The 15671-nt window shown below is 46.5% G+C and overlaps 1 pseudogene; it reads right to left on the reverse strand.

Annotated features, from left to right (window-relative positions):
- Positions 1-11370: 11370 nt before the first annotated feature.
- Positions 11371-11915, reverse strand: LOC140600794 (uncharacterized protein C14orf119 homolog; annotated as a pseudogene).
- Positions 11916-15671: the final 3756 nt, after the last annotated feature.

The following is a 15671-nucleotide window of genomic DNA, read 5'->3' on the forward strand; positions in this document are numbered from 1 at the left end:
AGTCTAGGCTCTCCATTTGGTGTGGGTAGGGATGGCACCACTGTTTTTTCTATGGGATTTGGTTGGAATAGGGTGGTTATTGTCTAACACTGTTCTGTCTTATTAGACTGACCTTTCCCTGGTCCTTTGGCTCACAGAGCAGGGTCTCATCGGAGTCATTTTTGTGTGTGTCCAGTGGCGTTTCCGGTTCGCTGGCTTCTTTAACTCCAAGTGCGGGTGGGAGTTATCGTTGCGTTACTCGGGTTCTGAGTTCCCTAACTTCTCTTCTTCTTTCCACATCCAGGTTTTTTGTTGGGCTTAGCAGGAGGAACAGGGAAAAGTATGTGTAATTCATCTTCCTGTGAGCTGAGATTCTGGCATCATATTTTAGTTATAAGAAACTTGCTTATTTTAACTAATGTGTGATAGATTCCAGGGTGATGGATTCTTAATTTTAGAAGTGTGATCAAACTCCAAATATAATAAAAACATCACTGATGGGGTTGTGTTTTATATACCATGCACCAATTATACTGATTTTTACAACTGTGGCTAGCTTCTATGAGCTAATCTTATAATCTGAACCTTAACTGTAGCTTCTTTCTTAGAAATCCATGTTGAGAAATGCTCTACTCTACTGGGCTTAAGTAAGATGAGCATCTGAACGTGTTGCTTAACAAAACTATTTCTACACAAGCTATGCTTTATATCAGGAAATCTATGTAACATTTCTTAAAGGAACACAACCAGCAAACTCATGGCTAGTACATACTTGGCACACTTGAATTAGCAGAGGCAGAAAAAAAATCATTCAGAAAAAATAGTGGATCTACCCTATGTGAGAAGGATGGTAGGTGCTGGAAGATGGAAAAGGAGAAGTGTTTCCCGATCCAACAATTCACTGTCTAGAGGGAGAGAGAGAGATACAAAGAAGTGGTTCCAATGCAGTGGGACAGGTGCTATAATAAAGGGGAGAAGAAGTCCTGGAGGGGCCATGAAGGGGGTCACTAACTGGGAGAATGACAGATATTGGGAAGGTGTAATGGAGAGATGAGAAGCAACATCTGAGCTGAGATTGCAGGGGTGATGGTGGGATGGAGGGAGCAGCATACACAGGGCTTGTGGAGGAGAACCATTCCCGTGGAGGGAAGTGGGGATATGGAGCAGTGTCAGAAGACTTGGCTGGAAATAAGGGCAGGGAGGGATTACAAAACATCTGGATACCCTGGATGGAGTAAAAATTCTTTTTTAAAAAAGAGTTTTTAAGAGAAAAAATGGCATGGAAGAAATAATGCTCTTTAGGTTCTGATTTGTAAATTTGTAGGAGTTAAAAATCAGAAATCAAGACAGAGAAGATGAAAAAAAAAAGGGAAACCCTATTATTGGTGGGAAAAAAATGGAGGTGACATTGTCTAAAGGCATTGTTGAGCCAAAAACATACAAGAGCAAGGCAGGATCTACACATGTGATGGGAAACATTCAGTGGAAGGCACATCTTGCACATGTTGTTGGGTGGCCCTGAGGCATAGAGCCAAACTCCACGTGGACCACAGTCAGACCGATTATTTCTCTTCAGTGATGTTTTCACAGAGCTATGCGCAGATGCACAGGCTGCGTCCTGACATAGTGGGTTCCCTGTCTCTGGAAGTATGCAAACATCAGCTGGCCACCCACCGGGCTAGTGAAGTTGTTTGAAACTTTAGGTACTCAGCGGGTAATTCGATGAGATGATCTTCTGGGTCCCTTTTACCTCTGAGAATCTTTGCTTCTCTTTGAACCTTGAGGAGAGTCTCATGTAGAACAAAGTGGATTATTGGTGAATATTTACTCATAGCCTAGGTGAAAATCATGTCGGGATCAAAGCATGACACACACAAGCCTATCACTATCCACTCTGAGGGAAATGGAAATTTTACAATTTTTGTCTAAGATTTTATTTATTTATTCATGAGAGACACAGAGAGAGAGGCAGAGACACAAGCGGGTGGGGGCGGGGAGGTGGGGGAGAAGCAGGCTTCATGCAGGGAGCCCGATGTGGGACTCTTTCCCGGGGAATCTGGGATCACACCTTGGGCTGAAGGCAGACGCTCAACCAATGAGCTACCGAGGTGTCCCGGAAATTTTATAATTTTTATTTATGTTCTCTTCGTGTATCTTTTTTTAAAGCCCTTACCAGAATTTTCAGTTCTTCCACAATTAGTATGATTCCTTTAGAGCTGTGCTGGCAACCTGCCATAGGTTTAGCTGGGTGAATTCTTCCACAGAAATCTAGATGGGACCACATCCCTGGCATGCCCCAGAATCAAACTTGGCCCAACTTGGTATTATGTTGACCCTGGGCCATTCTATCCTATTGCAGACTCAGTATTTTCAGTTAGGCAGGAGCTTAGCCAGCCATGGGGGGTGGGGGAGAGGGGTGGGCAGCAGAGGCAAAACATAGACCTTGCAGGAAATGCTGTGTTTTCCTTCACTGACTGTTTTCTCACACATTCATTTTCCCTCTTTTTTCCTTATCTCCTACCCAATCCGGCTTATTAATAATAAAGGCAAAAAAATAGCCAACACATTGGATATTTGTAGTGTTTAAGGCAACGTGATGCACATTCAGTCTCCTCAACAACCCTAGATGTAGGGTTGTTGTTGTTTTTTTTAATTATTTCCATTTAACAGATGAGAAAACTGAGACCCAGAGTGGACGAGGAACTTGCCTGAGCTTGCAGAGTAGAGCTTCTGACTCCGGAGCCTGAGTCTTAGAGTCTCACTTGTGAAGGCTCATTTGATCTCTTTTAAAGGTTCAAAGAGAGGTCTCTTTGCTTTTGCCGAATAGCACCCCTTTGCCTCCTCCTCGTCAAGATGTTTGGGGGATGTTATGAGGCCATATCTGTAAAAAAATTTCTCCATCACAAGTGAATTTTCACAGGCTGAGCATGCCCATCTAACCACCACCAAGATGAAGATGCAGAGCATGACCAGCTTGCCTAATGCTTGCACCACACCTCAGAGCGACTGCCCCCCTCCCTTCCATCACCATAGAAAGCTGCCTCTGTTCCTGAACTCCTTATTGTTGGGATCAGTGTGTCCTCTTTTTTTTTTTTTTTTTTTGTGTGTGTGTGTGTGTGTCCTCTTTTAAGTCTGTTTACTTCCTCTCAGTGCCTGTAAGATCCATCCAGCAGTGCGCTGGTAAGTTGGCTCTCAAAAAAAAAAAAAAAAAAAAAGGCCCTGTTTGTAGTGTTTGCCAATTTCAGCGGTATAAACACTCCCATCATGGCTGATTTCAAGCCACCAATGATTTAATAATCAGCTTAGAAAATTCCAAAGTATTTCATAATCAGCTTTTAGGAGCTGGTACGAGCCAACCCCACCATGCCACGGGATTCATCCACATTGTGATGTGTAGTTATATATGGTTCATACTCTTTGTTTAGCAATCTTTATGTGAACATATGTGGGTTCTTTCATTGTAGACTTTAGGCAAAAGTCACTGGTTTTCAGAAAGAGCTTCTTTGGGGGATTCCATTGACAGTGACATTGCTGCTGGATGGCAGAGGCATGAGCCCTGGAGCCAGAAAGCAGCAGTTCTGGTCCCATGTCCCTTAGTACTTCTCCTGACCCACGTACTCAGCCTCAGCTCTGTGGACAGAAAGCACCATGCCTGCCTCACAGGCTGTGAGCACACTTGGCACTCAGTAGGTGCTCAATAAATTTCCTCCATCCCTTTATTTCTCTTGTTCATCCCAGGGAGGATGGCTGTACTCTGGGTGAAATCACATGGAGAAGGAGGGATCTGTGTTCCTGCATGGATCTCCGGAGTTTTTGCCCTGGTGCCCAGAGCACCTGCAGGATTCCTCAGCTGTATTTCCACTTGGTCTCTTTGAAGAAGAGAAGAAAGAGAAGGGAAAGGAAGATGAACGGAAGATGAAGGAGGGAGGAGGGAAGGAAGGAAGGTAGGCAGGCAGGAAGGGTGGATGTAGGGATGTAGGCCTGTTGGTTTTGTCTCTGTGGGCCTGGCCTGGAAGAAGTGTTTTGTCTTTACAAATTGACCACCTGATTTGGCTGGCAGTGATGGGATCAAGAAATCTGTTCACATTTGGAAATGACATTTGCTTTCTTCCAGAGCTGTGTTCCTGCTTCTAAACTGATCACTATAGCCCAGGCATCCTCTGGAGAGAGACCCCATCTCCAGTGGCCCATGAAAGGAAACCCAAGGAAAGAATGAGAAATGAATGACACGAGTGCAAAAAAAGAGTGTCACAGACTGATAGCGTACCTACAACTTTTCAGGGTGAAGGGGAGTGGAGACGGGACCATGGAGGGGCCCCCTGGGGCCTTTTCCTTGGCCTTGTGACCCAGGGCCTCAGGGCAGAGGGAGCTGGCTGACTCGGAGCTTGCTGCCAACCAGGGGCATCCTGCCATCCATCCACCCTTCCTTCTACCTCCATGAGCTCCTCCTGAAGGAGGTGCAAGAAATGTCTTCCATGTAGCTGGCACCAGCAAGCTTTCTATCTGCAGCAGGCAGGAAAGGCATCTCTTGCCTCCCTCACTGATTGTGAAAATCCATGAATTGTGGCCAAGTGAAATAAGATGCCCCTCCCTGCCTGCACCCCTCTGACAGCTGGGCGTGATGGACGACAGTGTTGGCTTCCAAATCCGTGACTGTTTGCTTTGGATCTCCCTCCAACACCCCAATCCCAGGACTTGGGGCCTCTGAGTGAAAGCTGCTGGTTTCTGTGACCTTTTGAATCAACTTCTTGTGTCCTAGGGGCAAAGACCATGTTCAGATCCCCAGCTGGAGCCCCACGTCTCCACCACCTGTCTGTGGATCATGCCACTGCTGTTTCCCCAGGGCTTTTGGGAGGATAATCTAGAAGACACAGCATGGTATAAGAAACAGAAAAAAATAATGATCTTGGAACTAGCTGCACCTAATTTTAAATCCTGGCTCTGCAACATACTAAGATTGGGTGACCTGGGGCAAATGCTAGCTCCCATGTATCAGGCCCAATGTAATTCCTTTGAGAGCACCCAGTCGGCTCAGGATTTCAACTCACTTTGCATGGGTGGAGGTGGAAATGCTGCCAAGACCCACCTGGCCAAGGCAGGACTGAACAGGATTTGAACCTGTGTTGGTCTGGCTGCAGAACCACCTTCTGTTTCCTATCCCACACCCTTGGTACTGTGGGCTTGGGAATACACCTGGGCACTGTCATTCCCATGGATCCCCTCACTCTTTGCGGCTGAGGCAAGGGGCGCTGAGGGACCTTCTGTTCACGAGTGTGGCAAGTTCAGTTACTCATTCTTTTACAGTTGGATATTGAGATTGCTTCCAATTTTTTACTATCATGAACAAGGCTGTGTAAAACATTTAGAATCCTAAGTCTTTTCTCCATCCCCATTGCCTTTTGAGATTTAGCTAAAAGCTGAATTACTAGGACACAGGGTACAAGAAACTTTAGGTTCTAAGCATAATACCTGTTGCCAGATTTCTCTCAATAAGAGTTTTGGTGGCTTATACTCCCCTTACCCAGAGACTTTTCCCTTATAGCTGGAGGACCTTTCTAAGTTAAGGTGTAGGATGATGCTATTTTGATCCTTGGTTAATACTAACAAAGTACCCAATGTGTCCATGTGTGTGCTCCAGGGAGAGAGGGCTGCAAAATTATTTCTATTAAAAAGGAAGTACTTTGGGTGCCTGCATGGTGCAGTCGGTCGAGCATCCGACTCTTGGTTTTAGCTCAGGTCATGATCTCAAGGTTGTGAGATCGAGCCCTGTGTCAGGCTCTGCACTCAGCAGGGTGTCTGCTTGAGATTCCCTCTCCTCCTTCTGCCCCTCACACTTGAGCATGTGCTCTCTCTCTTTCTCAAATAAATAGATAAATCTTAAAAAAGAAAGAAAGAAAGAAAGTTCTCAAAGCCATCCTTTCTGTCTTCCTGAGCTTTTATTTAAATCCCTTTGTACATAGCAATGCACAGAGGCTATAAGGAAATTTAGAAAACATTAAAAAAAAAACAGAAAGAAAAAAAAGTTATCTTGCCAGAGATGGGAGATTATGGGAGGTTTTCTTTTTCTAGTCAAACTGTTTCTACACTAGAAATGGGAGAGGAGAGGGACCTTATCCTTAACCAGAATGGGCACCCAGCATTCTTAGATGTAGTTCATTAAAATTTTATTTTTAAAGACTTTAAAAAAAATTATTCATTCATGAGAGACATGAGAGAGAGAGGAAGAGACATAGGCAGAGGGACAAGCAGGCTCCCTGTAGGGAGCCCGATGTGGGACTCAATCCTGGGACAGGGATCACGCCCTGAGCCAAAGGCAGACAGACGCTCAATTGCTGAGCCACCCAGGCGTCCCTGCTCTCTTAGATGTAAAGCATATCAATAGAGATAATGCCTGTCAATTAACTTTCAAGTTGAAGAAAATAGAAATCACTTTGGTCTACTTGGGAACCAGAGTCCAAACCTGGCCTCTCTGCCCTTTGGCTCAGGCAGGTTGGTGATTTTTGCTCTGGTTGTGTGGCCTTCCTTGTGCACGTGCCTGTCAGCTGTTGCTCTGAGCCAGCCTCTGAAGCCATGCTGGGATGTACCCCAGACAAAGAGCGAGGCCCCAGGGCTGCTAAGGAGGCACCCCATGAAGCCCTAGTGCTCCAGCTCTGGCTCACAGTGCAATCTGGGGTTGGAAAGACCGGGGAAGCCCTGTCACTCTGGGAGAGGAGGCAGTGGATTGTACCAGCCTTTGTTTTACTTCTTGCCTCCTCAGTTACTGGGCACAGGGATGCCAGGAGTTGACACAGGACGGGTGGTCCAGGGACAGCTGGGCAGTGTTGAGTCCCCCTGGCTCCGGCCTGCATTCTCTAGCTAACACGTGCTTTATGCACAAATAACTTTCATGTGCCTATTTTTTTTCTTTAAAGTCAATTTTAAGTAATATTCGCTGGGAACAAAGTTGGCTAGGCAAACTGAAAAAGTGCAAAGAAAAATGTAAAAATTTTAATCTCTTCAGTTAGGAAAGCACAAACATCTGTTACCGGCTGAATTGTGTACCCCCTCCCCCCGCCCAAATTTGTACTTTGAAGTCCTCATCCCTATACCTCAAAATCTAACCATATTGGACATAGGTCTTTAGGAGGGGATTAAGGTAAAATGAAGCCTTCAGAGTGGACCTTACCTGATCTCACTGGCATCCTTATAAGAAGAGAAAATTTGAACACTCAAGAGACACCAGGGGTGCACACAGAGGGATGACAGTGAGGGCCTGGCAGGAAGACGGTCATCTGCAAGCCATGGAAAGAAGTCTCAGAAGAAATCAGACCCACCGACTCTCTGATCTTGGACTTCCATCCTCAGGAACTGTGAACTCCCCGGTGTGTGGTGTTTTGTTATGGCATCCCAAGCTAAGACAGCACCCCTCTCTCCTCTCATAGTGAAGCCCACTGGAGTCAGTCTGCACAGCCAGCTTTATTCCATGCTCTGAATTTCATGCTTTGCACTGTGGGCACTTTCCTGCACCCCTGACTCCCTGCTCACCAGGAGGATAAGGTTCCAGCTCTGTATCTGGGTATTTGAGATCATCCATGGATGGCCCTCTACCCAGCCATGCATGCTGATTTGCTGGCCATTTGCCAGACCACTCCCTCTCTTTGGCTCCTGCCACCCACCTCCCCTGGCCCAGGTCTGACCTGCAACTGATTTGCCATGTAGCTCACCACAGTGCGTTTGTATATACACCTGTGTCCCTGGCACTTACCACAGTCCCTCTAACACATTCTGTTTTTAGCCAGCCTTTACATGACAGTAACTTCTGAAAAAGTGAAGATTGACGATTTGGGGCAGAGTTAAATTCTTCATGGGCCCCTGTCTCTTGTATCCATGGATATTAGAGAAAGGATAACACATTATCACCAAGTTGGACTTATCCCAGGAATGCAAGCCCGGGAATGTATTAGAAAAAAAACCAATGTAATTTACTGTATTTACAGAATGAAGGATTAAAATGATCAGGTCATTTCAATAGATGGGAAAAGCATTAAATAACGTTTGATATCCATTCATAGTAAAAACTGACAAACAAATAAACAGAAACAAACAAACAAAAAACTGCCAGCAAACTAGGAACAGTAGGGAATTCGCTCAAACTGTAAAAGACTTTTACAAAATTCCTACAGGCCAGATTACGCTTAGAGGTGAAAGTCTGAATTGTTTCCTGAGCCCATTTACTCCTCCCCAGGAAAACTTTCCTGACCCCCTGACCAGGTCAGATGCCCAGTGTAAAAGAGGCTCCAGCCTCTCCTCCAGAGCAATGCTCACAGCTGCAGTTGAAACTGTGTTCATGCCACCATTCGGTCAACGTTTGTTTGCAGCGAGCTCCTCGATGATGGCCTTCTGCCTGGTGTTACTGTGCCGTGTACACGTCAGACGGAGTGAGCCTCTGAGTGAGTGGCAGGCACCGTCCTGCTTGCACAGAGCTTGAAGACTGGGGGCAGGGGACATCTATCAAATGAGCACGTTTGTACACCTGTGAACTCTGCAGCAAAGATGATGCTTGGGCTTCGCTCTGGGCCACTCCCCCACGGAGAATGGAAGCTCGTGCTTTGTCTCCTGGCTCAAGGCTGTTGGGGGTCATCCAGACCTCTCGCTGCCCACCCCACGCAAATAGATGAGGTCACTAGGGCCCAGGATGTGAAGCACATCCACCAGAAGAACCACAAAGACTAGTTAAGAGTGAATGGCTGTGATAACTGCAGAGGGTGGTCCTCTTTCTAATCAATGCCTGTACGAACACCTGCAATTTGAAGCAGCTGGCAGGATGCTGTAACTCCTAGGATCCTGGGGCAAAGCCCCTCCCACTGAGGCTGCTTGCCCACCTGCCTTAGCTCTGGTCATCAGAAATCTGGCTTCTCTGCCCACGGTCACCAGACAGGACACAGGCCCTGGCCTAGCTAACCCCTTCTTCTGTCTGGAAGTGGACTTTCCCTTTCTTTCCAAGGAGGAGTGGGCAGCTCTTCACAGGTGAAGGGAAGCAGTGCCAACTCCAGGATTTCTCCATCCGGTGGTTGTTGGGGGAAGGGGCAGGGCTGGAAGCTGTGCTGGCACAGATAATATGAGTTTTTTTTTTTAAAGATGTTATTTATTTATTCCTGAGAGACACAGAGAGGCAGAGACACAGGCAGAGGGAGAAGCAGGCTCCCTGCGAGGAGCTCAATACAGGACTCGATCCCAGGACCCCGGGATCACACCCTGAGCTGAAGCCAGATACTCAACCACTGAGCCACCCAGGCATCCCCAGACCATATGAATTTGAGAAGCCAGTGACTGTCCATCCCGAAGAATAGATGGCTGCCGTGGGAGCCGCGAGGGGTGGGAGACGCCAAGGGCCCTCGGAGTGGCCGCTGGAGAAGCATGTAAGGAAGAGGTGAGGTGGCCTCTGGATTAAAAGGTGAGGGCGGGCAGGCGCCCCAGCTGCCTGGACATGCCCTGGCAGACTTGTGCCTCCCCTCACCAGCCTGGGCAGGTTTCTGATCTGTTCCTTCTGAAATGCGCCTCATCCAACTGCTATATATAGTAAAGGGAAAGGAAAAGAGAAAGCACAGGCTTTCCTCACTGACACCATCAAAGCCACCCATCAGCTATAGATTCTCTAGAGGATGCACAGCCCCGTGTCTGCCACAGCTGCCTCTCTACCTGCGATCTTAAGAGGATGATTGTTTTATTTTGTTTTGTTTTGAAAAGAAGAATCACGACTCATGACAAGTGTACAATGAACACACATTAAAGGTTTTATTTAATTCATTTATTAATGAAGGAACCAGTTAAATGTTACAAGCAGTCCAAAGGAGAATTAAAAATAGCGTACAGATAGACCGAGGCAGGTTGGAATGCTGAGGTCAACTTGCAAGCAGATGCAGAACCAACAGTGGCCACTGGGCAGAGTTCACTTGTGTGTCTATGGACAGAAGTGGTGTGTGTCCCTGTGGGTGCTTTACAACTTGCCAAGTTGTCGAGAGGCTCCTGGATAGGGAAGGGCGGGGAGAGCCAGGAAGAGTATGCTGGAGGGAACACACGGTGATCCTTCTTGTCCATTTTATTTCATTTTTTCTGAAGATTCATTCTTTTTTTTTTAATTTTTATTTATTTATGATAGTAACATAGAGAGAGAGAGAGAGGCAGAGACATAGGCAGAGGGAAAAGCAGGCTCCATGCACCGGGAGCCCGACGTGGGATTCGATCCCGGGTCTCCAGGATTGCGCCCTGGGCCAAAGGCAGGCGCTAAACCACTGCGCCACCCAGGGATCCCTGAAGATTCATTCTTTATTTTGATACAGAGAATAAACCCTTCAACCTATAAAGGGTGTCACTTGTTTTCATACCACAGAGCAAACTTACAGAATCAGAATCTGTTCCCAGCTCAAGAACATCACATATGCTTTGGGAAAAGTCATTGATATTTGGAGTCAAAGAAACATCAGTGTGGAGGGAGTAACGAATTATCTCCCTCTCCTGATTTTTCATAATTTTACAAAATCGTCACTAGGAAAGCTAATAGTTGGGATGTCACATAATTATGCCAGAATCTAGTAAGAGCAGTGAAACCAGCCATGTGAATCCAGTCAAACTATAAAAAACATTTTATTGTCCTTCTCTCCTGTTTCTGGAGTAGGAAGGCTCTACTTTAAAGCCCCATGGGCCAGCAATATAGTTGAGTTATAACTTGTAGGTTCCTTCTGGTTACACTTGCAAAAAGAAGCCACAGAATTCTTGAGGGTCTGACATGTAGAAAGGAGTAAGCTAGGAGGCAGGCTGCTAATCTGGATTTACTTAGATGAAAAATATTTACAGAGCAGTCCAGTTGATAGGCTGTTAACATTGAAATAACCAAGCCTTGGAGCCCGGGTGGCTCAGTCGGTTAAGCGTTTGACTCCTGTTTTCGGCTCAGATCATGATCTCAGGATTGTAAGATCAAGCCCCAAGACAGGCTCAGGGCTGGACATGGAGACTGCTTAAGAGTCTCTCTTTCCCTCTCCCTGTCTCTCCTCCCTCCCCCTAAGAAATAATCAAGCCTATATTGGTCAACAAGTCCGACCAGGTGATCAGAATACTGCCCCTAGACCTTTAAGTGATGCATTTGAAGTTCTCACAGTAAAGTTGTGCCTCCATCAGCTGTGATTATCTTCTTTGATTTTAATGTCCTATCCATCAGTCTTCTTTTTTTTTTTTCTTTTGAGATTTTTTATTTATTCATGAGAGACACACAGAGAGAGGCAGAGACATAGGCAGAGGGAGAAGCAGGCTCCCTGCAGGGAGCCTGATGTGTGACTCCACCCCAGGACTCTGGGATCACTCCCTGAGCCAAAGGCAGATGCTCAACCACTGAGCCACCCAGCTGTCCAATGTCCATCAGTCTTTACCAGCTGTAGTGGTCACAGCTTGGTAAAACCTTGCCATGAAGTCTGGCTCACTGACCTCCAGCTACCTGACAGATTCAGTGCACTCCTGCTCAGCCAACTCTCGAAATTACTGATCCCAAAGATGTCGCTGGAGCTTAAAGATGCAAAGTGGTTGGTTTGCTGCAGATGTGCTAAGCTGCTTCAGCCCTTCCAGCAGTGGCTGTAATTTCCCCGGCACTGCCTTAGCTACCGAGTCCTGTAGGAAATGTTCACTCTGGGGACCTGACGAACCAGCAAACCAGTAAAGAATACACTTATCTCCCGGGAAGCGATTTAAGACATTGGGGAAGGGGAAGATCTAGTAATACTGTCTGGTCCTGAGGGTAAGGGAGAAGAGAAGGATGGTGGCATTGAAGAAGATGATTCCAATGGCACCCTCCTCTTTCTTCTCACAGGGCACCTGGAGACCGTCACAAAGGTGCTTAAACTCCAACAGTCACCACCACATCTGTGTTTCCTGAAAACCCTCTTTCTTGTCCATTTTAAATCTGTCATGGATCAGGGGAGAGGTGAGAGCTGAAGGAAATCTGGGCATTTCCTTCACCAAAATGAGCTGAGACAGGGGACAGGCTGAGGATGGATGTTGACAAAGTCGTGCACTGGACTCCCGATGCATGTGTGAGGAAGAAGTGGGACTGAGAAGGGGAGGGGGGATAAATAGCATATAAGTACACATGTAAATAAGGGTTTATAAAGGGAATAAATACATGAACAGATAAACAAGAGGGAAAGAGAATAGACAAGCAAATAAGAGTCAAGAGGAGGCCTGGAGGAGGTGAGAGAAGAACTGTTTTGCCCATTTGCTCCTTGGCTCATTTCCTTATTCACTGAGCAGTGTATTGGGCAGTGTGCTCCCCCCCTGGAGTACAAGCTCAACCAGCTACATTTTGACCGTTACTACTCATCCTACAGGGAAGGACAACACTGTGCGGTGGGGCAATGGCCCCCGGGGTTGTCCACATCCTGATCCCTGGAACCCGTGAATGTTATTGTACACAGCAAAATGGATTTTGCAGATAGAATTAAGTTCAGGACCTTGAGATAGAGAGATGATTCTGGATCATCTGAATGGGCCTGATATATTCACAGTGGTCCTGATAAAAGAGAGAGACAGGTGATCAGAGGAGGAGAAGGCAATGTGACAGCAGAGGCAGGGATGGGAGAGATGTGGCCACAAGGCGTGGAGTGCTGGCCTCGTCTGAAAGCTGGAGGAGGCAAGGAACACATTCCCCTCTGGAGGATCTAGTGGGAACCAGCCCTCCAATACCTCTGATGCCTGTAGTCCTGTAGGATCTGGATTTCTGACTTTCAGAACTGGAAGAGAATAAATTTGTGTTGTTTTCAGCCATTATGTTTATAGTGATCTGTTACAGCAGCAACAGGAAGTGGATACATACTCTGAACAAATGCACCACAGCATGATTGCAATGCAGAGTGCTCTGATGGGGGAAACTGAGCCAGTCAGGGGAGCCACCACCTGGTATCCTGGGGATAAGGGATTCCTGCTGACACCTGAGAGTTTTGGAGGACGTGGCTGGCAGAGTATTGGGCTTGTTTTGGGTGGGGTGGGAGGGCTGGTGTCCCAAAGTATACCAGAGGAGGTAATAACCTTGCAGAGGCCCCGAAGCAATGTTTTCTTACCTATCAGGGGCAGAGGAAGGCTGGAGGCAAGAACCACTAATGTGTGGCTGTGGTGGTTTGCACAGGCCTGAACCCCATGATGGGGGGAAAACGCAAAGGAGGAGAATTCTCAAGACTTTCAGGAGGCCTTTGCAGGAAGGTGGGTGCTACATAAATTCGACATGGTGGTTTTAAACGAAGGGCTTAAAACCATTAATTAGTCATCTGAAATAAGTATTAGCTTGGGTGGGTGGCGCCATGGAGCTAGCTGGCAGCCTCCCTATGAAAGCAGCCTCAGGCTCCCTTCTCTTGGTGTCCTTAGAAAATGTGAACCTAGCGGTACCCACATTGCCTAACAGAGTCTGTTAATACCTGGGTAAAAAGAAAGATCGTCTTTACCACAGCTTTGATTCTGAGACTAGCCTCAAATTCTCTCTAAAAATCCAGAAAGTGTTTTGCTCATCTATACATTCCTAAAGGCCACACAAGCAGAAGCCTTAGCAGCAGTGGACCAAGTGCACACTGCCTGTGAAATCTCCAAGAGGGTCACTGTGGAAGTAGTGATTGGCCAAGTTGCCTTTTTCAGGATATCAGTGGTCCTCACACCCATTTGCTGCGTAGTGAGCTTGTCTTTTGGTACTTGAGGTACTTGGTTTTGATTGTTTATTTGCATTTTAATCCCCAGAGCTCCTCCCACGATGGATGTTTGTGAGCCAAATTATTTGGCAGGAGACTTTGGTGTCGTGGATAGATGGGGAGCAGCAGAATCAGTGTCTTTTCAGACCTCTCCTCCTGTTGGCCATCTCCTCTTTCTGCTTCATACATGTCCTTTTTACAATCTTAGGGGTTGTCGCACATACCAGGAGAGCCGGTCCCATGGCACAGATTCTCCCCCCTGAGCCTGATACTGCACTGGCTCGTGCTTTTTCCTTGGGTGATATGTGATGGACCCTTTCTCTTGATTCCTCATACTCTTCAACTAAATTTTCACTTCTTATTAATTTATCGTTTGTAGGGCAGCCCAGGTAGCTCAGCGGTTTAGCACTGCCTTCAGCCCAGGGCCTGATCCTGGAGACCCGGGATCAAGTCCCACGTCAGGCTCCCTGCATGGAGCCTGCTTCTCCCTCTGCCTGTGTTTCTGCTGCTCTCTCTCTCTCTCTCTATCTCATTAATAAATAAATAAAATCTTTAAAAATTTTTTTATCATTTGTGATATTGATTCTATTTGGGGGTATGCCTTGAAGGCTGCATCCGGTCACAGCAAGAGAGGGGTCCACGCTGGGGTCCCCATGTAAGTGAATTTTGGATGAATTATAACCTGTACACTGGAAAAGTCTAGAATTGAGGAATACAGGCCAATAAAAAAAGACCTACAGATTTGGAGACCCTCTGCTTAAAATGACATATGCACTCCACTTAGCAGTGCTTTGCGAAGTTTGCTCTAATCATTCTGACAGATATTCAACTTCAGTCTCTTTCAGAGTCCTGAAAAATTTTGAAAGTACCAACAGGCATCCTCTCTTGATGACCTGCTTACACAAGGAGCTAAAGTTGAGTGTGTTTTATACATAGCACACGTTCTCAGCCTTCCATGTCTGGCCAAGTATGTTGCTGATCACACTCAGGGAACATTGACATTCCTTAGAAATGTGGCAACTAAAATGATTTCTTAAAATCAGTAAATACAGGGATCCCTGGGTGGCGCGGCGGTTTGGCGCCTGCCTTTGGCCCAGGGCGCGATCCTGGAGACCCAGGATCGAATCCCACGTCGGGCTCCCGGTGCATGGAGCCTGCTTCTCCCTCTGCCTGTGTCTCTGCCTCTCTCTCTCTCTGTGACTATCATGAATAAATAAATAAAATCTTTAAAAAAAAAAAAAATCAGTAAATACAGTATTTCTTTGATCTGCTTACTTTGATCAGGCCATGCTCCTGTCCAGGAAATTATTTTTTCCTCTTCTAGAATAGATTAGATTAGAATAGAACAGATTTTCCTACCTTCTATTTCCTCCTCCCTTGGGATGATGATAAGCATCAAGAGGAGGGACTCTGAATTTTTGCAAGCATTTGTGTTCTGGTTGACATTGTGATGATGTTGATTCATGGCACCCCATGTTGAAACAGGTCTGGTTGAGGCTTATTGGAAACATGCCACCTCATGTAACCTGGGTTTGTTGGAGCTTCAATATAGAAACAACTTCTTGGCAACACTAATTCTCTTGATCATAGTGTTGTAGTTAAGAAGGCACAAGAATCCAGAGCCCTGGAGACCTGAAACCTTTCATAGAACCAGCATGTATATTGTCTCCTAAATAAGGAACGTTCTTGGAGCGGGGTGGGGGGTCCATTAACCTGGAGCTCATGATAACCAGATGACTTGAATCAAGGGTGTGAGTCAGGAAATGGAATTCAGGATGAGGGAGCTGAGTGTGGCCTCATGCACAGGTCTTTCCTGACTCTCTTCCTTTGACAGCAGGCCTGTGTGGCCATGGTTTCATAATGCTGGGTGCCTTCTATGTTGTTGCATGAAGAGCCTGTGTTCTGGGAGCTGGAGAGAAGGGTGGGTGTCTCCAAAGTCCCGTCCACATACCCCACTTGAAGACCAGAGTAGTCAGGGCTTGGGTAGGCTGCAAA

Source organism: Canis lupus, chromosome 12, assembly GCF_048164855.1.
Source record: "Canis lupus baileyi chromosome 12, mCanLup2.hap1, whole genome shotgun sequence".
In the NCBI taxonomy this organism is placed as follows: domain Eukaryota; kingdom Metazoa; phylum Chordata; class Mammalia; order Carnivora; family Canidae; genus Canis; species Canis lupus.